The 21423-nt window shown below is 58.2% G+C and overlaps 1 protein-coding gene across 6 annotated transcripts in view; it reads left to right on the top strand.

Moving 5' to 3' along the window:
* The first annotated feature begins 2253 nt into the window (after positions 1-2253).
* Positions 2254-21423, top strand: part of NDST1 (N-deacetylase and N-sulfotransferase 1) — a 34995-nt gene continuing 15825 nt past the window's right edge. The window contains exons 1-2 of one of the 6 annotated variants that reach the window (XM_090064196.1): positions 2552-2692; positions 18906-19257. The gene's annotated coding sequence lies outside the window, so the exon portion shown is untranslated. Of the gene's footprint in view, positions 2389-2538; positions 2693-17558; positions 17702-18905; positions 19258-19326; positions 19347-19524; positions 20786-21423 lie in introns of those variants that run through there. The other 5 variants (XM_090064197.1, XM_090064201.1, XM_090064198.1 and 2 more) reach the window with 5 other exon arrangements.

The following is a 21423-nucleotide window of genomic DNA, read 5'->3' as shown; positions in this document are numbered from 1 at the left end:
ATATCAGCAACTCCTGGCGTACCCCTATTGAAGGCATTGCTTTGAAGGTGAGATGACTGGTACCCGGGTGCTTTCACACCCCCCGTCAGGAATCCTAATGCACCTGGTTGAACGAAGTGGGAGACACAAGACCAGAACCAATGCGAGACCAGTGCGTTCAGGGGTTCTGGTAAATAAAATGCTAATGGTTTTTTTTTCATCAGTGGGGGCTAACCTTTTTAGTAGGCATGACACAACTTAGCCCACACCCTCCCCAAGTGCCATGCCGATCGCCTTCCTGTGATCTGCTGCCCGGGGTTCAGCTCTTTGCCCTGTATCCCCTACCTGATCTGCTGCTCTGCTTTCTCCACCCTGCCCTGTCCCCTGTTGCTGCCTGTACCTGCCCGCTGTTGCTGCCTGTACCTTCCCCATCTCCCATGACATATGGCAGCTTAACCACCCCCGGTCCCGAGTCAGCAAGCAAGTATGGATCCTGCCTGGGGCGATGCTTCCTCACGTACAAGATGTCCAGGTCACCTCAGAGAAGCGCTGGTAAAACCTGTGTATATCAGAGAACGCGGTCATGTATTCTGCATCCACCCTGCCGTCTTGTTTAGACTACTTTAGCCATGGCATTTTTGGTCTTGTTGTTTAAAGCATTATTGCCTCTAGTCCCGTGGTAGTGTTGGAGCTGCAAGGGTCCAAGAAAGAGGCTAGAGACAAGGATTTTTGTGGGCGACGTTTTTTCTTGGACTCGCTGCGAGGTTAGTCTTGCATTGGTTCTGGTCTCGCAGCTCCCACTTTGTTAAACCAGGTGTGTTAGGATTCCTGGCGGAGGGTATGAAAGCAACTAGGGTCTCATTTTTTGGGTGTCTCATCTGACCCTCTGCTCTTCTACTAGAGGCCTACAAGGGGCTTTTACAAGAGTTTCTACAAGGGACTCTCCACAAGCTCCTCCTCTGTAAATGAAGTGGGATATACCAAATCCCTACTGGAAATCCTGGCCTCAGAAGAAGAGAAAAATGTTGGGCAGGACTTGCCGTGGCGTTACTCCAGCGTCATGCACAAGTTAGGTCAGCACTAATTGCTTCTTCTGGACTGGTGACAAGAGCCGAGTCCTGCAGGGAAGGAAATCTTTCTAGCAGCACAAAAGCTTGTGTTTCTAGCCATGAGTCAAAAGACAGCAGACACCGAATGCATTATGGGCCTAGGTTTAGATAGTGCTGGCCATATTACTTAGGGGCAATGGAAATTTGGGGAGAAATTCTGGTTTTTTGCAGGGAAAGGAGACAGTTGGAAGCAGTTCCAGATGCAGTCCAGGCAGTGATGGCTTAGCAGGCACCGTGGCAGCAAGGGGATCAAAGGTATGTCATAAAAGTGACTTATCACATCGGCTAGGAACAATCACCACGTATACAGTCTGCAGATGGACTCCTGTACGTAGGTCAGTAGATCCCAGCTGGTGTGGGTAGGGGAGGTGGTGAGTATGTGCTTCTTGAAATATGGATGGCTGGTTTAGATCTCCAAAAAGCCATTTGGGAGGAATGACCCCTGTCCTTCTACCAGCTGCACCGCGCGTAAGTGTGCGTGTCTAATAGTTCATGCCATGATGGGTAATGCTGGTCAAACCCCGCTGAGTCCCCACAAGTTTTGATGATGGAGGCCTGCGATCTGCCTCCTAGAGCTGTGAAGCCTCGCCCTGCTGTCACCGGGGAGGCTCTGGTGCCACATCACTGCACCCTCCACTTGTGAATGCTTTTATTACATAAAAAGCCGTTTTTCAAGAAGTAGCACCTTCAGACTAGACATCAGGAGGCGCGACTTCACGGTCGGGCGGCTAGGAGCTGGAACCGGCTTCCAAGAGAAGTGGTGCAGGCTCCTGCCCTGGGGGTGTTTAAGAGGAGGCTGGATGAACACCTTGCCGGGGTCGTTTGACCCCAGTCCTCTTTCCTGCCCTGGCAGGGGGTCGGACTCGATGATCTGCTCAGGTCCCTCCGACCCTAGAAGCTATGAAAACCTTAGCTCTGCCCACGAGGGTGGAGAAAGCCTGCTGCAAAGGGTTTGCTAGCCCAGCTATGGCAGGGACAGAGGTGTAACGGGTCCCCGCCAAGCAAAACCTGGCACCTCAGCCGGCCGGGGATGCCAACCCGGCTCGCTCCGGCGCAGCCCACCGCCACCAGCATTACAGACCCGGTCCCGTCACACCCCGGGGCGCTCAGCGCGGCTCCGCGGGGGTCACGCGGGGCACCCCGCGCATGGCAGCCGCGGCCGGCAGCGAGGGGCGCAGGGCTCGAGGAAAGGCCACAACGGCCAGGGCACCGCGCCGACTCGGAGAAAGGGACCTCGCTCCGGGCAGCGAAGGCGGCGGGGGGCGAACAGCTCGTGAGCATCCCCAGGGAGAGGCTGTGGGTAAGGGTGCAGCCCGACGCCGCTGCGAGGCGTTCACGGCCGCGGCCTAGCTCGTGGGGAGGCCTCCCCGGAGGACACGACGCCGGCGCCTGGGTCGGGGCTAGACGCCGGGCACCGCGCAGCCCCGCGGCGGGCCCCGACACCTCCTGCCCGCAAGGGGGCTCGCCCTGCCGGGCCCCTGCAGCCCCGCGCCCGGCCCGGCCCGGCCCGGCCTCGCGCCTCCTCCGGGGGCGGGGCAGCCGGGGGGCGGCGCGGCTGCGGGAGCTGCCGCCCGGCTGCAGGCGCCGGCCCCGCCGCGGACCAGGTAGGGCGGCCGCGGACAAAGGCGCGGGGCGGCCCCGCGCCAGGGTGCCCGGCGCGGCTGCAGAGCCGCCGCCCGGCTGCCCCGGGGGCAAATCGGGGCTTCGGACCCCTCGGGCGCGCGCGGGCTGCAGCATCCTGCTCGCCCCTGTCACCGTGGGACAAAGGCGAGCGTCCCCACGCGGCGCGGTGCGCGGGGGCGGCGGGGCCGGGGCGTGGGCGGCGCGCCGGTCGTGCCACCCTGCAGGCCCGGGCCGGGCGCGGGGACATCTGCGGGGGTGGCCGGCCTTGCTCGCGGGAGACTTGTTGCCAGGCGCGGGCGCAGCTCCCGGCGGGTGGCGGGGAGGAAGGCTTCGGTCTTCAGCTCTGGAGGGGGTGCTGGCAGGGACCACCAGGCGGGGAGCGCTGCACAGCTCTGGCTTGCATTTGTTTTCTCGTGGCGTGACAGCGTTCCCGGTTGCCCGCGCCTAGGCGCTTGCAGCTTTGCTTCGGTGGCTCGAGCTACCGCCAGTTAGGTGGACCTCGCCTCCGGTCCGGCAGGCCGTCCCCACGCAGCCTGCTCGGGCGTGCCGGGAGTTAACTCGCCGCGCCAAAGCACCCCGCGCTTCCCCCTTCGCTTTCCTCCTCCCCGACCCTGAAACCTAAGGGCAGTGACTAACAGCCTCGCGGGAAGGCATCCGTTCGCTCTTTCTGCCCTGGAGCGCAAGGCCCAGGAGCCTCCTCCAAGACGCTGCACCTGCCCCTGCAATCTCGGTGGGCTGCCCGGAGCGACGGCCGCCTCTGGTGCTGTGCTCGGAGAAGCGGGTGACGTGGAGCCTGCGCCAAGCAAGGGCAGTGCCCGGGAGGATGCTGCCTGGGCCGCTTGACAACCAGTGATGGGCTCCTGCATCAAGCAGTGCTAGCTTCCCCTTGCCCCATGCTTTCCGGGATGAAAGGGGCTCCGGGCTCTTCAGAGATGTCCCTTGGCTCCATCAAGCCTCAGATCCCCTGGTACCTTTCAACTCTCCCTTCTTCAGATGAGCTGCGCTCGCAGTGATGGGAGGGGAGAAGCCGGCAGTAAACATTATGCAGGGATCACCGTGAATGTATTAACTTCACAGAGCTCTGCATGGCAGGCTTCATTAGTTCTGCCCTCCGCGCTGGACCGGGGTCCATGCATGCTGCTGCAACAATAAAAGCGCTCTCTCCAGACATGTGAATGCTCTTGCAGATATGCACAAAGGCGGCCACGTCTAGGATCTCAAGTCGCCTCGGCAGCGTTGGCTTCGCAAAGGACCCTCATTAAAAATAAGAAAGGATTAAGGGAAATGGGTGAATTGCAGCAGTGAATTGGCTTAACATTCCTCACCTCAGGTCTACGGCTGTGGTTGGCACCTACACAAAGCACTTTCTAATCCCAGCTGGAAAGCCCTCTTGATGCCTTTGGACTGGGCGTATGATAGCAGGGGGCCGGCAACAAACGGTCTTGGTTTGCTCTAACTCCATCCCAGCAACAAATGGTCTTGGTTTTGCTTTAACTCCACCCCACCTCCATTAGTCTTGAGCAGCCTTCACCTGGCCCCTCCACAGGAGGCCTTGGGTTGCTAGCCCTTCCTGCCTCAGCACCTTTCCAATACATTTGGGAGACTGCGCTGGAGATGAGCTGCCGCTCTGGCACCTCTAACACCAGAGTCCCGCTCCTTGGCTTGTAGCCGTGCAAGCAGGCCCTGCTCCTTGTGCGTGGCAAGAGATTTCTTGAGAAAATGGGTGCGCACCTGCCGGTCAGGTCTTCTGAGCAGAGCCTGTCTCTTTTCCTGTGCACGTGTGGGATGCCAAGCATGCTGGCATCTTGGTGTGCTACTGTGTCATCAACGCTGAATAATCATTTCGGATAAGGGGGGGGGGTTGTTTGTAGTAAATATTAACGGGAAGCCAACAGCCGTTCTGTGGCTGAGCGCTTGAAGTCAGCGACCTCCACGTCGCTCGTCGTTGCAGCTGATCGTGGCTGTCTTTGGGACAAAGCCGGACCCAGCGCTGGGCCGACTGTCCCGGGCAGGGTGCATCCAAGGAGGAAATAAACAACAACATCCTCGTTGTTCTCGTGCCCGGGGAACACAAGGAGAGGAAACGGTTGCTTTCCAGATAAAATAACCATGATGACTACATTAGGAAGCACGTCCCTTTGCGTCCGAGCGTGTCTCGCAAAGGGGGCAGAAGGAGCAAATTAAACAATAGAAAAGCCAAGTTTGTTCTGTGCTGTAGGAATCTCCCGGGTGGTGAATGATGGGTCTAGCTTTCCATTCGGCGTGGAAGCCAGAGCCCCATCACGCGTGTCTCTGCCTTCTTTCTGGGCCGCTCTGACCCGCTCTGATGAAGTCAAACATCAGCGCAAGCCTTTAAAGCCTTGCAACCAGTGGGGTCCGTCTTGGGGAAGTAGCGTGGGTCAATGCTTGTGCTTTGCGGTACGGTAGGAGGGATTTGTCTACGTGGGTTTCCAGTCTGATAATGTTTTTGCTTTTTCCTTTAGTACTCGTTGTGTGTATTGTGGCACTCCCTCCACCTGCCGGTGTTATGTCCTCGGTGGAGCCCAGTCCAGATGTTAGGGTGTAGTGACAGAGTGGCTAAGGCATTTCTAGAGGCCCGAATTCACCCCCTGCTTCAAATTTGTGCTGTAAGTGGTACTTGGCCATTGGAGACTCGAAAGTGGCCAGCTGTGATGCTGGCCCTACACTCCCTTGTGCACAGTTGGCTGTAGAAACGTCCTTGGAAAATGTCACGTTGATCCCAGTTGGCTTGGAAATGGAGCACGTTTGACAGCACGGGATTTTCAGCCTTCGCTAAGCTCAGGCCAGGTGTGGGACACGGGGGTACCAGTACGAGCCGTTTTCTTCTCAAGCCCGAGCGCAAGGAAGCAATCTGTCCAAGGTCTGAGGCTCCAGCTCCATTGCAAACGATGCACGGGCGGTGGGTTGTGCCAGCCCGGAGCCCCACCGGCCCATCTGCACTCTGGGAGTGATGGAATCGGTGCCCGTGAGCTAGTTGTCTTCCCTTGCGGCTGGGGGAAGACACGGGTTTCTTCTTTCTTTCTTTGGCTCCGCTGCTTTGCCTTGTGCGTGGCAGAATGGCAGGGCATTGCAGGAAGCTCGCTTGCGTGGCTCGGAGGTGCGGGAGCTGTTGTTTTGCACCTTTCCTGGGCTTCCAAGCATTCACATTCCTATTCCCTTTGGCCCCCGCCCATGCTACCAGTGAAGTCCTGCATGCCAGGATCTCTCCCACGACTTCTGGCCCAGAGCTTTGGGAAGTGCTTCCCTTTCCCTCGGAAGTGGCGGTCCCATTCCTCTTCCCGTTCCCAGTTGCATAACACCCCCCGTGACAGTGACAGCACTTGCTTCCATGGGAAAGTTGTATTTTTAGCTGCCTTTTAAATGTAATTAGCTCCAAACAGGGAGGAGCCACGTTACCAGCCAGCTATCTGCAAGCCGCCGGCAGCTGCTCCATCGCTGGCTCCCGGTCCGTGGGCTACGTTTGGGGAGAGGCTCTCCCTTTGGAGGTGACAGAGATGGAATTTCATCCTTCCCACTGCAGTTTCTAGCTTCTCCTGAGATAATGTCGGCTAAAATTATATTCGGAGGGACATGGTAGATAGAGAAACGAGTTATTAAGGTCCTATACCTTGTCATGTGCTGGGGCTAGAAATGACTGCTTCATGGCTCCTGAGAGCTGGGATTCCCAGTGCTCAGCTTATGTTTCCAGGCCTGGCACTTCCTAAGTTTTGGGGCCTTAAAGCTGTTTTTAGACCCTCTGTTTTTGCAGGGAGTTGTAGGCCCAGCTCCAGCACAGAACGCAGCAAGCAGCTGCCTTGGGTCAGCCGAAGTCCTAATCTTTGGCAGGTGGGTTGGTTTTTTTTTGGCCAAGTCGGCTGGGTGAAGCCAGGAGGAGAACGGCTTGCTTGTGACAGTAAAAGAAATCAAGTGATGTATTTCTTGATGTTAAAAAAATAGATCTATATATCATCCTTAAGCTGCAACCTGAGACTGAGTGGGGAGAGAGGAGGGTCCTGCAGCCTGCCCATGAAAGCAGTGAAGATGCTGCCATGGGGGGCGTGCCCGGGTTGCTTCCCATGGAGAACTTCTCGCAAAAGCTTTGGCACAAGGACTTTGTTGCTGAGTGTGTCGTGAGCCAGGGGCCGGAGAGAGAGAATTATATGGGGAAAAACTGAGGCAGAGGAGCAGTGGCTGCAATGACACATGTTTAGGCAGGTGTGGTTCTTTGCTCACTTCTTTTTCCCTTCCTGTCCCCGGGTGCTAAAGGATCAGGATGGCCTGTAGCCCTTGGACAATGGGTTGTATCTATGTCTCCTTGCAGCTTGCATGCAAGGAGAGGGCAGGATGCTTGCTGTGATTCATGTTCCCCTGCAAAAGCCATTGAATGCAACAGCAGAGCTAGCAGAAGATGAATCAATACCGAGCCATAAATCCCGTAGATGACGGCAGGCTGCAGAGCCTCGGAGGGCTGGTGGTGGGGAGCTCCATGGCCAGTGGGGCTGCAGCTGTTGTGTTTTCCCGACAAGAAGACATCACTTGGGGACCGGGTGGACCCACTCCCAAGCAGGTCAGAGCAGCCAAGGGCTGATGAAATCCTCTCTGGGCCTTGACTTCCTCTGTCTGAAGCAGAGTGGCGGCTCCCGATACCGAATGGATTTATAGGTGTCGGACTTGGGCACCTGACGTAGGCCCTATGTTATGGCCTGGCTGATCTCAGAAAAGATGAGCATCCATGTAGTCCTGCTCTGGTAGTGCAGGACCCTGGCAGCCAAGTCGGGTTTTGCTGCTTGGAACGGTTCAGCCCTCACCCTGGAAGGACAAACCTGGTCCTGATTCACGAGCAGACCTTATCTCGGGCGAGCTGCCTGCTCCAGGAGTCTCCCTGCTGCTGGAATCCCTCCCGCTCTGGAAAGCTGATCTGGCAACAAAAGCGTGTCTGTCTCGTCTCATCGGGCCCGGCGTTTGCATCTGCTTTACCTTCCCTCCATCAGAAGAGCTGGTGGGTGCCCGGTGTTGTCAGTGGCAGGCAGCGCTCTGTTTCGACGTTAATTTGATGTGGGCGTCTAATCGGTTCCCTTGTCTTTTAATTCCAGCAGCAGCAAGTTGGAATTTGGAGCCTGACTGGCTGCTCTTTTTATGGTCAAAACGTGATGATAATCCTTTCGCTTTTTCTCCCCCCACCCCTTAAAGCTGACTTTTTGCACAGACCCTGCAGAGCTTGCTCCTGCCTCTCGTGTGTGGGTTTTGCTGCCCCGACCATGAGAGAATCTGAATTTCGGACCGTCTTCGAAAAAAGTTGCTGAAAAATGTCCCTCTGCTTTGTCTGTGGCTGCATAAGGGGGCTGTGCCAGAAGCATCCCCTGCCCCCCCCCCCAACCGCAGCCTTGCAAACTGGGGGCCTTGAGCTTTCTGTAGAGAAGTGAGTTCAGGCTAAGTTTGTCAGGATGCTCAACCAAGGTGCTGCCAGATCTTCTGAAGGGTGCCTCCAGGTGTGAGCAGATAAGCAGCTAAACATAAGCACAGGCTCAGGCTTGTCTCTGCCTGATGATCTTCCATTCCCACTGCCAGGCCCCTCTGCAAGGAGATGAGCGCTGTCATCTGCAAATTTGGTTTTGAAATGGGGTGCCCTATGGTTCACAACAGTAACAGAAGGGCCTGGAGTCCAGAAAGGCTGTGACCGCTGTATTAAAGAGCATTGGGTCGGCTGTGGCTCTCCGCATCGTGAAGCCGGAGGAAGGGGAGATTGGATGTTGTCTAGGAGGGAAGTGCCTAAACTTCTCTCTCTCTGGCTTTGCCTTTCTTCAAAGCACAGACGGGATCCAGCTCTGCGCTGGATACTTGCGGTCATGGCCGGGCTTGTGTTTTGTCACCTCCGTGTGCGAGGGGACAGAGAGGGCTGCTATCACGGGTGGGACCGGTGCTTTATCAGTGTGTCGGGACGTGTCTTTTAGGCACCTTGCAGCTGGCACTAGGGCAGGAAAGGGGCTAGGTTGCTGGTCACACCTTCTCACCTGAGACCGCAGCCTCCTGGCGCTGAGCCCCGCCAGACAGTCAGGGCTGTTTGGCTGGAGCGCCGGGTTGAGCAGGACGGATGCGTCCCCCATGTCATGCAGCCTCGCCGCAGATGCTTGTGGCAGGAGGCCACGTGCGGTGGGCTCTCTTGCTGAAAGGCTGTCTCCAATAATAAGGACCTCGATTCCCACTCCCATCCCAAGCAGCCCCTCTTGGCACCTGGGGTACAAGAGCCACCTCTTCTTCCCCTCCTCTGGGAAGGCTTAGGTGAGGTTTGTTCACCTGGGTTACTTTATACCAGTGCCCTTGGGTCTCCTTGCTGGTTGCTGTGTGCCCGGCCAGCCTGCTGGCTCTGCTGCGGAGCACAAGCCAGGCACCCACCCAAGGACTGGAGTATAGTCCCTTGGGCTTGCTAGGGGCTGCAAGAGGTGATCCGGGCCGGGCTCAGGGATGGAGGGCATCACAGCCCTGGAGGCTGAGAGCACCAGGTGATGGGAGCATTATGAGGCTAAGGATGCTCGTGCCATTTGTGGCCTAATTTGTGCAGGCTGGAGTCTGTCTGCTGCTTTGCTTCCTCACCCCCCTGCTGTTCCTTTCATGTGAGGGTCAGGAAGATCTCGGGAGGGTGTATGCGTGTGTCTCGGTAAGATTTGGGGGGGTGCCTATGTGATGGAGGCTGTTGACCGCACCTGGGCTGAATTTGGCGCCGGCGCAGTTAGCATAGTTAGGAGGGACTTTTTGGCTGGGTAACCCTGGGTGGGTCGAGTTTGGACCCTTTGGGATCCACCTCTTCAGAGGTGGGCGACAGACTCATTCGTTGTCGAGGCCGAAGCAGCTAGGTCCCGCGAGACCCGTCCTAGGATGACTTCCTTGGTCACGTTACCCAGCAAGGCAAGAGAAATGGTCACGTGGGTGACATCTCACAGTGGGCCTCTGCGAGCACTGGCTCGCTTATCAGGTTGCAGGGAGAATTTCAACCCGATTAGACCCCGATGGCTCTGATCGGCCGCCAGGAGCTGTCTTAATTGGAGGCATTCAAGTGTGGTTTTGTCCCTCTGTTCCCAGCTCAGGGTAGAGGTGATCTTTGTTGCGCTGGGGATGGAGCTAGCTGTACTGCGCACCACGCTTTCCCCCAGGAAACAGGGCGCGGAGGGGCCAGCACCCAGCTGCCACACGTGCTTTGGCTCTACAAACCGCGCCTCTCGCACAGGTATGGCCTGGCAGCGATGCCCTGACCCCTTCTCTTAGATGCATTAGGGAGAAGGGCAAGGAAACGCTGTGAGAATTGCAAAAATTAAACCTTGCCTGCAAAGCGCCCCCCTGAAGGCAGCACCTTCCTGGCTTGCATCGAGGCCTGGCTCTAAACTCTCGCCGGGAGCTCGCCCTTCTCTGGGCATTGGGGAAAACCCGGCAGAACGCAACAGAAAAGCAGCGTTTTGTTTTCCAGGAAATAAAAGGCTTCTTTCTGTTTCCCCGGGCGTCCGGGGGCAGCGTGGTGTGACGGGCCATTGATGCTAGGCAGTGGGAATCGCCTCCAAGCTGCAGTGGGAGGGCGGAGGGGGGCAGCCTTGAATTTTTTATTAAGGGCAATTAGACTTCTGGGCCTAGCTGTTAATGAGCAGCAGAGAGGGCTCAGCACATGCGAGGGTTGGGGGCTGTACCTTCCCCCCCTCGTCTGGAGGAAGTTGTTGCTTATATGGATCCCGGCGGCTGCAGGAGCATCGTGAAGCGATTATTTTGCACAGGCAGCTGCTGCATCATCCCATGGTGAAAGCTCCTTTGTCTGGAGGGTCACAATGGTCTTTCTGCAGCCTGGGACCCAGGGACCGGCTCCGTCCCAGCAAGGCCAGACGTTTCTCTGCTTTTGGCTTCTCCATTTAGAGTCGGAGAGTCGCGGCAAAGCGGGGCTGGAGGGGACATCCACAGGCCACGTCTGGTCCAGCCTGCCCGGGGCAGGATCCGCCCTGTCCAAACCATCCCAGACAAATCCATTGTCTAATTCTTCCTAAAACTACCGTCGACCCAGTCATAAATCACTCGGTGCTTTCCCCCCACCAAGCCCTGCACGAGCGGTTCCAACGCCCCTGCTCGGGAGGGGAGGGGAGGGCTACGTGAAGCCGGGTTTGTGCCCCAAGGGCACGTTCGTGAAACTTCTGCTCTTGAACCGGGATAGTCTTATGTCTCGACTTCACAAGGGCGGTTTGCTGGAAGGCCGAGGCTGGCTGGGTAGACTGGCAGATCTCCCCAACCCGAAGGACGTGGCGGTCCGGCTCAGCTCGGCACAAGCTCTCGATCTCCGTCAGCCCCCTGCACACGTGGATTCATAGGGTTCACAGACATTTGGGCTGGAAGGGACCTCGCGAGACCATCGCAGGTTTCCCCTGTGTCCCCTGTGGCTCATTGCTATATTCCTTGCCTTGCACCACCTTCATCATCATCACTGCCCATCGCATTGGCACTTGCCGCGCTGGGAAACTGGGGATTCGGGTACCATTTCGCAGAGGCATTCTCAGTGACACATTTTTCTGCGGACGACAATAACGTATTACCCAGTGTCTCACCTGGGCCTGAAGCCTGAGGAACGTGGGTTAATAATTGTGCTCCGTGTTCATGCAGGGCTTTGCATTGCGGGTGCGCTCTCCCAAGCACCTTCGGCGCCGCTCAAGGCACGCAGAAACGGAGCTGATGTAGTCCCGTGAAGACGGGAGCGGGTTTATGCAGCCCGCGTGTGCATCTCTGGTTCTCCCTTTCAAAGGCTTGGCCTTTTCACCTTGAATACATTTTCCGTGGCTTTGAAGATGGCGTTGGAGAGGTGGTTCTACATGTCGCTTATCTCCCTTGCAAAGAAGCTTCTTTAAAAAAGATCTCCTTCTTTAAGCTCAACGTGCTGGCTTCGCTTTCATCTTCGAGCCGTCTCTGTTTTTAGCCCGTGGTCGTCTCTTGAGTGATGGAGCGGCATTAAGCTTCTGTCTGCGGCCTCGTTCCGACAGCCTGAGTCTGGACGTTTTGGCTCGCGCCTTGGCGAAGCGTGATGTGGACGAGACGGGCGGCGTGTGTTGGAAGCCAGGCATTTGTAGCCCGATCTTGTGTGGAAATACCAGCCTGGCCTTTGTGGCTGTCACGTGCTAACATTGCACCTTTAGATCCCCATCTCGACCACACCTCCTCTAAACTGGGATCTGAAAGGGTGGCAGTCGGCTATAGGGAGAGGACAATGGCTATGTAATGGCTTTGCCAAGAGAAAGCAGTGTGTGGACTGTAGCAGGGGTTAAGCGGGTTGTGCAAAGGCCTAGAGGTCTTGATTATAGCTGTAGTTTGAGCTCGATAAGATGCTCGAGTAGCACTTTTCTGTCCTTTCCCAGCCAGTGGGGATTTGTGAGGCCAGGCATGGTGCTAGCGGGACGCTGGTTTAGCAAGAGCTGTGCAGGTGGGCACTGAATCCCAGTGCAGAAGTAGCTGGACCCCGCCACGATTGCACTGGGGAGCCCGCGGCGGACAGCACAGCGGCTCGGGCACTGTCTTCTGGAGCCGGAGGCATGATGAGCAGGAGCTGGGCTCTGCTGAAGGCTGCCGGCAGTCCGCCAGGCTCTTTGGGTGGGGGAGTCCTAGGTGGGACAGGGAGATGCTGGCCGCAGGAACTGGTGGACCGTAGGCCAGTGGTTCTCAGTGGGTCTTTTTAGACCCAAGGCATCCCTCCATGTGCTCGAGGCCCCCTTGGAAAATGCCAGCTCTTCATTTTCACTTGTGTTTTGGCTACCGAAAACATATTGCAGCGGTTCTTCTATGGCAAAGGAGGTGGAAAGACCCCAGCAGGGCAGAAGACTTTGAACCTCTGGATTCCTATTTGAAGTCTCTGCACTTACCTTGTGAATCCCGTGTGCCCACCTCACCCTGCTACAGCCATGGGGCACCCTGTGGCACCCTTGAAAGCATCTCCCTGGCTGAGAACTGCTGCTCTAGGCGAGCCTTAGCTTGACTCGATTTTCCTAAACCCTGCTTGGACCAGAAATCTCCTTTTAATGAGTCCGCAGCACCTGCTATTGCTGCCTCACCTGCCTCAGTCCAGTGCCTGGGGTGCCTCGTGGTCCATAACGCCCCTTCCTCTGCCTCTGCTCTTTGTGTCTGAGTCCTGGCAGCATTGAGAGAGGCTTTGCCATCCCAAGAGATTATCAGCACTCAAGCCAGGGGTTGCAGAAGGAAACCCCTTCTTCTGCAACCTCCATCCCCTGCGCCCTCCAGCAGTCGGGAAAGCTCATCCTCTCGCCTCCCTGCTCCTTAGCCAACCTCCCCAGGCTGGGCTGGTGCAGACTTGGCTCAGAGCTCAATTGTTTTTTTCTTTTTTGGTTAAGGAGTCAGCAAGTGGATTCCCTTTGCCTCCCCCAGAGCGCAAGTCCAGACAGACTCCCCCAGCGCCTCCCCGAGCAGACGGGTAGCTGAAGGGGAGAGGAGAAGGGATGCGGGAAGGGCAGCCCGCGGGTCGGAGAGGAATTCTTTTCTTATTAAAATAACCACGAGCCAAATGCACGTGTGCGGAGGAGCTGTGCCGGAGGAAAGGAATGAAGGAATTTGGGGCGGAGGGAGGGAGAGGAGGAGCGTGACCCCGAGAGGCCACGGTGAGCACAGAGGGAGCTCCCCACCCTTTCTCTCCCAGGCCTGGCTTTGCAGCCCATGGAGCTGGAAGTGCTCAAGGAGAGGCAGAAGATTTGGGGGGAGGTTGGGGAAGGCAGGTGCTGCCCTGTTCTGGCGCCTGTTGAGCCCTCCAGAAGAAGGGGCTGGTTTCTGGGCCTGGCTGGCAGCAGCACCAGCAGCCGCCTGCCCTTCAGAGCTGCGTGGGGGACTGGGATTTCTGCTCCCATTAACGCAGAGAGGCTTGGGATTTCCCGCTCCTCTGCGTGGCTTTGCAAATCCCAGCCCCAGCCCCTCTGACTCGCGCTTCAGCCCCTTGGCTGCGGCACTCGCGAGCTGGTTTCTTCTGCAACCCCTGACTTGTGCTGCACCTGCATCTTGCAGTCATTATCCTCCTCCCCCTCTTAAATCAGCATTTCCTCCTGCCGTCGCCATCCTCTGGCGAGACCCGCAGCCTCTTCCTCCTCCAGGCCACACACACACACACACACACACACACACGGGTCCTGCATGATTCACCCTCCTGTCAGATCTCGGTTGTATCCTGCTCCAGACCAAGGGGGAAATGCCTGCACCAGGTGCCGGGTTGGGTGTCAGACCCTTGTTCTCTTCCCTTCCTTACGTTTGCAGCTCTTGGAGGCTTTCATCCGGGCAGGGCCCCCTTGAAAGCTGCTTGCGCGTGTTGAGGAAGCCAGCGCGCTCGTGCTTTCTCCTTTGCAAGCAGTGCCCCTACCTCTCCTCCCCCCATCTTCATTCTGGGAGAGAAGAATAAGCAAATCCCATGTGGCCAATTAATACAGCTGGAGCTGCTCACCTCCCTTCCTGGCGCAGCTGCTGAGAGCAGCTACCTGCTCGCGCGCCTGGGAGCCGGAGGGGGAAGCACAACAGGCTGGAGAGGGCCATCCCAGCGGAGCAGGGAGGAAGCGGGAGCACGTGGCTAAGGGTGGCACTGGGGGAGGTTTCCCTTGGCATGGGGCTGTGGGGAACACGTTCGATGCTGCCAGCAGCGAGTGGGAGGAGGTGGCTGGTGTTCTCTAGGGGGTCTACACGGCGCAGCCTTGCAGAGGTGCCTGCGTGAGCTCTCCACCTTGGGGGACGTGGGCTGGGGCAGTGCTCGGGCAGCACCATGCATCCTGCAGCTGAACGCGGTCCCCACGGTATAGTCGTAGCCTCTGCATCCTCTGGCAGCCGCTCGGGCATGACTGGGGCACGGGGCAGGCCCGTGTCCCTGCAGTGCTGGCAGGGAGGGAGGTGGGCGGCTGATGTTCCTCCCAGCTCAGTGCCAGGCTCCTGCCCACATTTTCCACCACGGCTCTTCTCCCTGGCTCCGCTTCCCAGATGACCTTTTGGGAGCGCTGTCTTTTTCCCAGCATTGAACTCTGACTCATCGCCTGGCCTTGCTGAGAACCACAGCCCCCAAGCTTGGGAAGCCTGTGAGATGAGAAAACCCTTTCATTCCCCCCCCCCTTTTTTTTTTCCCTTTTCCCCAGCAAGCTGTTGCATGCCAGTTAAATCGGGGTGGAAAGTGGGCACTCACCAGCCCCTGAATTATTGCTGCCTATGTCTCTGCCTGGTTGCCTCCACCCTGGGGAAACTGGGCACCTTCTGGCCTGGGATGGGGTGGAGAGAGCGCCGAACCGGCTTGGGTTGAGTCGTTGAAGCTGCCACTGGGTGGAAGCTGCTTGTGTCTTATCCCCTCTGCTTATTTCCTTGTCTTGGGTAGCGACCCGGTCGCACAAAGCAGCTCGACTCATGCGGGAGCCCGAGCAGGTTGCGAGACGCGTGGCAGGCTACTTTTTTGCTTTATAAAAAAAAAAAAATTAAATTCCCCATAGGACCGGGCCTGGATGCTGCACGCCCGGATGAGAGATCCCCACTCCTCCCTGCCCTGCGAAGCTGCCTTAGACCACGGCATGGCAAATCTGCCCCTTCCCCTCCCCCTGCCGCCTTCGATGATGAGCTTGAGCAAAGCAGAGCTATTCCCCTCGGAGAGCAGCTGGCCCAGATTGGAGACAAAGCACAAATGAGTTTGGAGCTGCCGTTAATGTTTCATGATGACTGGCACGCTGGGGCTGGCTGCGAGAGCGAGGGGGGAGGGTGCCAAGCCGGTTTGACGGTGATGCTGTTTGTCAGGGCCTCGGATTAAAGTGGCTGCGTGGAGTCCCGCGGCGAGCGGCCGGCTGGCAGGGCTGGGCCCGGGGCCGCACGGGGTCTGCCCCACCCTGCCTGGTGCACACACATGAGCTGTGCTTCCCTTCTCCCCTTTCTGTTAATCCAACTTTCCCATGCTTTGGTCTTGCAGAATCAGGAGCAATGCATGCTGCTCGCAGAGCCCCTCGCTCTGGGTTTGAAGCTGCAAAGACGGGAGATCCCCTGTGCTGTGATCTGCACCGGTGGGACTGGTTAAACCTACTGGCTTGGCCACAGACCTGGGCATGGCAAGGGGCTGGGCGCGCCAGGGCCGTGGGAGAGAGGAGAGGTGCTGTTGAAGGGGGCGGACGAGCTCTTTCTGTCTGGTGGGGGCATGGGGCATGCTACCTAGAGGATGAAGTTGTTCCTCATCATCAGAGCCTCTTGTCCCCCGGGGCTTGGCCCGCACCTGGGAAGTGACATTGCTGTGGTTTGAGGTCCTGATAGGACACTTCTCGTTTTCCAATGCACAACTGAGCCTTGTTTTAAAGGGCCCCCAGTTTGGTTTTTTTTATGAGGCTCGTGTCTCAGGGTGTTTTGGAGGCACTGGGTGCTGGCTGCAGCCCAGGCTGGGGATGGGGACTGGGCTGTGGCAGTGCCACTGCTGGGACTTGAGCCTGGAGGGTCCTGGCTAGAGGGTCTTGCCCCTCTGCTCGGGGTCAGAGCATGCATATCTGGGGCCAGGAAGGGATTTTGCCCCCTGGTCAGACTGGTATGGACTGAGGGGGGTTTGCTTTCCTCTGCAACGGGGCGGCATGGCTCTTTACCGGAGTCTCTTAAGTGTATATTAACAGCCTTTCATAGAAGCAGGACATTGATTGCTGAGGTCCCCCGGCTTTCCCTGTGTCAGGTCTGGGTGTGATGTGTGGTGTTGTGTCAGGGTTGACGGTGTTGGTTTACTTAGAGGTTAGGCTGTGGAGTTGTCTGGGATGGTTTGGACAGGGCGCAGGTAGGGGTTGTACTATACGTCACCTCTGGAGCTCCCTTCCAGCTCCGCTTCACGATCGGAGATCCTGCCACTGCGCTGCAACCCCCGCCAGCTGTGGCCTAAGCTGTACGTGCCACCAAATTTCCATTAAAAAAAAAAAAGTCTTTTTCCTCCTTGCTGCAGCCTGAGACCCATACATGCAGAAACCGCCTGTGTCCCGAGCATTTCCACACGCAATGCATAAAACAACTGGAAGGAGATTTCCAGGTCGTTAATCGCTTGCTTTGGCTCTCACCTGCACAGAACGAGGTGCGATGGCCGAGTTGTGTCCCTCTCGGGTGGCCGGTGATGGGCAGGCCGTGGACGCTGGTGGCAAAATATCCACAGGCTTCTCCCCCCCTGCTAAAAAGGAGTTGAAAACTGTTTGGCTAGCAGGAGGTAGTGGCAATGGTTGTGGGGCTGAGCAACAGGTGCTTTTCCTGAGTCTCAGACCTCGGGGCATATCCGATGCCCTGTGTTCACGCAGTGGGCTGACTCCTTGCCCCGGTGCACCGACCCACTCGTGCCAGGTGATGCCTTCCCAATCTCTTCTTAGAAGCAGGCAGGGGCAGCCGGGACGAGTCCTTGTCCCCTGGGGCTTGGCATGCACTTGGCAAACCCTTCTACAGCCAGCGTAACTCCAGGCGGGTGGTTGAATGTGGACAGGGCCCTGTTTGCACAGTGCCCTCAGTAGAGGAGCCTGGGGAAGCGCTGCCCAGGGATCGCGTCAGCGCGGCGCGGCGCAGCACTCCCGGGCTGGGAGCAGGCAGGGAGGTGGGGTGGAGCCGCCTGCCTCCCCGGGGTCCGGCGCACACCTGCCGCCGCTCTGTCCCCTGGGCGTCTCGGGCTGCCCTAGCGCTCTAGGAGTGTGGCAGCCCTTTTCCTTGGGGAGGCGCGTGGAGATCTCGCCACGGGCAGGAAATTAAAGAGTGAAGCCGCATGGCCTATATTTAGCGCTGGTCGAAGTTGAGGCCTGACAGCTCTGCTTCTGACCTTTCCCGTGGCTCTCTCGGGTTGTTTTACAAACTACGTCTCACGTCCCTGACAGCCTTCCTGCCGGGCTGGCACCTGCCTGTTGTTTGGGACCCCGGAGCCTGAGCAGGGAAGAAGGCAGGGAGCTGCAGCCCATGGGCACGCGCCATGGGGAGGCCACAAGCTGAACACGAGCTGCAGGCCCGGCAGGGACAGGGGACAGGTTCGTGGCAAAGGAAAACGGGGCACAGGAGATGGGTTGGAAATGTCCTGCTGCCCTATGCAGCCTGGGGTTGCTCCTGGGGTAGGTTTCCCCTGTGGTGCCAGGTTCCTGGAAGCTCTTCAGCGAGCGAGGATGACGGGAAGAGCGCGGTGGCCTCCTCTCCATTTCGTGCAGCCGCCCTAGTGCTCGAGCTCGCCGCGCTGCTGACTCCATGTGGGGCTGCCTGTGATAGCTCGGGGGGCACGGGGCAGGTGTGTGTGTGTGCTTGGTACCCCAGTGTCCTTACCTGTGTGTGCCACCCCAGTGTGTTTAACTGGGGGTGGGTGTGCTCGTGACCGCAGTGTGTTTAACCAAGGGGTGTGTGTGTGTATGTCACCCCAGTGTGTTTTACCAAAGGTGTGTATGTGCACGTGTGCATGCTTGTGACCCCAATATGTTTAAACAAAGGGCACCTTTGTGTGCGTGCCACCCCAGTGTGTTTAAGTGTGTGGGGGGGTGAGTGACCCCAACGTGTTTGTGATCCCAGTGCTTTTAACCAGGTATGTGTGTGTGTGTACGTGTTTGAGTAACCCCAGTGTGTTTAACTAAGAGTGTGTGTTCATGATCGCAGTGTGTTAAACTGGGGGCGGGGTGTGTGCTTGTGCCCCTAGTGTGTTTAACAGCTGGGACTTGAGCAGGGTGTGCTTGTGTGTGTGCCACCCCAGTGTGTTTAACTGGCGTGTGTGTCCCCAGTGTGTTTGTGATCCCAGTGTGTTTAACCTGGGGGGGGTGTCACCCTGGCGTGTTTAACCACGGGGGGGTTGCATGTGTGTGTGTGTGTCCCTCCAGGAGACAGGCGACTCCAGCGAGGAAGCTGCCGTGCTCGCGGCCGTGCAGGGCAGTGATCGCGCCCGCGAGCGCCGGGGCAGGAGCTGTGCGGCGAGCGCCCTGCAGAAGGGGAGAGCACGGCGCCACCGGCCGCCCGTCTCCCCATCCCCGCCTGGCTGGCGATTAAAGTCGGATGCATAATCTCTTGCTGTCAGTACCCGTCTCCCTTTCTGCCTCTCCCGGCATTGACATTAAATCTGGTGGCTGTCACTTCCCTGCCTGTAGCCATGGGAACTCTGATGTCACTCCCAAGGAAAGCTGACGGGGAAGGCAGCAAGAGGCTGGTTGGAGCATCAGCCATCTCTCTCTCTCTTTCTGTCTCTTTTTTTTTTTTAAGGATGAAAGAAATAAGAAATCCAGGCGGAGCGTGGAGATAGGCCGCTTAATAAATTGCTCCATCTCGGCGTGATCCCTGGAGACAAACCCTGACCCGGAGCAGCGGTGTCTGTCCGGAGCCCTTCAAAGCAAAGTGCTGATGCTTGCTCCGCGCGTCGGGAGTCGGGGGGCGTCGTGGGGGACATGTCTGATGAGCGCGCTGGAGATTAGCAGTGCTCAGTAGCCTCATTGTGCATCGGCAGAGGGATCGGCTGGGACGCGGCAGCCGTCTGCTCGGGAAGCCCTCTCCGGTCGGCTGGAGGGAGCAGGGCCCGTCGGCGACGGAGGACGTGACGAGGAAATGAACCCCCGAGGTGCTTCTCTCGCCGCTCCCTGGGTGCCCCAGCCCGGGGTTGGGAAGCGCCCCAGGCTGGGGTGTCCGGCGGGGTTGCAGGCAGACGAGGTGGGGAGTGGGTGTAACGGGCCTTGATGCACACCAATGAAGTTGGTGCCCGCCTAGGAAGTATGGGCTGATATTTACAGCAGGGAGATGAGGCCTCTCTTGGGCTAGGCGGGGACCTTGCTTTGGAGAAGCTGCCTGTGCATTTGCGGGGGTTACATGGGGCGGGGTGGTTTGGGGGTCGCTCAGTCACGCGCGCACAGTGCTTTGCAATGCACGGATGGAGGGGCGACTGCGCCGCGTGCAAGGCTGGCACCAGGAGCTTCGTGGCATGCTGTCCAAGTATGCCGAGGGCCCCAGATGCTTAGCAGGGCACCTGCTGTGCCTCACCACCATCACGCGTGGGATTGCACACGGGGCCCTGTGTTGCACCCCACCACAGGTGAGCTGTGGGCTGGGGGCCAGGCCGTGCGTTCGCTCTGATCCGCAGGGTGCAGGTGACCCGCGCTCTTTGGGGATCAGTTCTTGGCAGCTGCATCTCAGCCCACAGTCCTAACCCTGCTGCGGGGACTCAGCCGATGCCTCTGCTCTCTGCAGGGAAGTTTCCGTGGTCTCGACTCTTCCTACCCAGGTTGCTTCCCCACTGCACAAAGAATGGGTCGAAATACAGAGACGCGTTTCCTTTTTTTCCCCAAAGAGGAATAATTTGCAGCACAGCAGCACCGTGAAGCACTCCTGCTTTGTGACCCGCCGTGTTTCCAAGTGGCCGGTCGCACTCCCGTAGACTTTGGGGGATCTGTGTTTCCCTAGAGACTCTGGCCTGTTTATTGACCCGCAACTCCTCCTGGCTCCCTTGAAAATGCCCTCTGTCATCCCGAGCCTGAAAATTCAACTCAGATGTTGTTTGGGAGCCTGGAGAGACAGCAAAAAAAGCAGGGCAAAGAAATTTTGGGGGTGGGTGGAATTGGGTGAGACAGAGTGAGAAGCCAATGCAGTCCCTGCCGGCGTGCAGAGCCCGCCTTCTCCGAAATGGGGTCATGTCCCGCTGCATTTCCAATGCAGTTATCTGAAACCTCGCTCCGCGGATGGTATTAAATATCCCCGTGACGTGTAGGAGTGGAGGCTGCCCTGTGCAGCCAGCCGGGTGGGGGGAAAGGAGCGGAGGGCGGAGAAGAAGATGGAAATAGGGAGGGCTCTTTGGCCTGCATGCTTGTTAATGGGGCCGGGGGCGAAGGGCAGCCCGGCATTAACGAGCCAGGGCCCTGCCCGGGGAATTTTTGTCACCAGCTTGCTCTGTTGCACTGCCAGGGCTGGGAGCGGGTGTTGCCGGTGGGTGGGAGAGACGGGGATGTGCTCGGGCTTCTGTGTGGATAGCCACGCCAGCGTGCCGCTGCTGGTCCAGCCTGGGTTTTGGGGGCGTTGCGTGCAGGGAGGGGCCGATCCAGCAGCAGAGTGGGCAAGGAAAGCCCAGCTGGGGTCACGGACGTGCCAGGAAGCTCAAGGTGGGTGTGAGATGCCGGGAAGGGCCAAGCTCTGCTTTTGTTTGCACCACCGACTTGGTGCTCTGTGGGCAATTGGGAGCCCCCCCAGGGCAGACACACGTGTCGTGGGGGCTGGTGGTAGGACATGGGCGTGCTCCCCGTGCACCAGGTAAGGGCAGGAATGACAGGATTATGGTGTAATCCCTGCTCCCGATCAGCCGGGAAAAGTTTAATCCCATTACTCCTCCTCCGGCTGAGCGTTTGAAAGTGGCCCCACGGTGCGGGGGTGGCCTCCAGGGCCGGCATCAAGCGGGCTGCTGTGCAGATGCCAGCCCCAGGGGACAGGGCGGGGTGTCTGACCCCGGCCCCAATTTATTGCCCTGCCAGGGAGGGCATGGGCTGGTGTTGGGTTAAGCAACTCGGTGGAGCCTACTTGCAGCCCCCTGCCGAGCAAGGGACCGGCAGAGCATGGAGCTGGTTGCCACCGGGTTTGGGGGAAGCCGACAGCTTAGCCACGTTCCCAAAGGGGCTGGACACGTTCCTGGAGGAAAGGGGCATTGGCCACTATGGGAGCGAGGGGCATGGGCACTGAATCAGAGCGAAGACCTGGACTCGCCTCCTCTGTGTCCAGTGGGGCTGGAGGTGCCAGAGGACAAGGC

This window comes from Crocodylus siamensis, chromosome 10 (assembly GCF_052110815.1).
Source record: "Crocodylus siamensis isolate JL-2025a chromosome 10, ASM5211081v1, whole genome shotgun sequence".
Lineage (NCBI taxonomy): Eukaryota > Metazoa > Chordata > Crocodylia > Crocodylidae > Crocodylus > Crocodylus siamensis.
The sequence above is the reverse complement of the archived record's forward strand: the minus strand, read 5'-3'. Positions and strand labels throughout refer to the sequence as shown.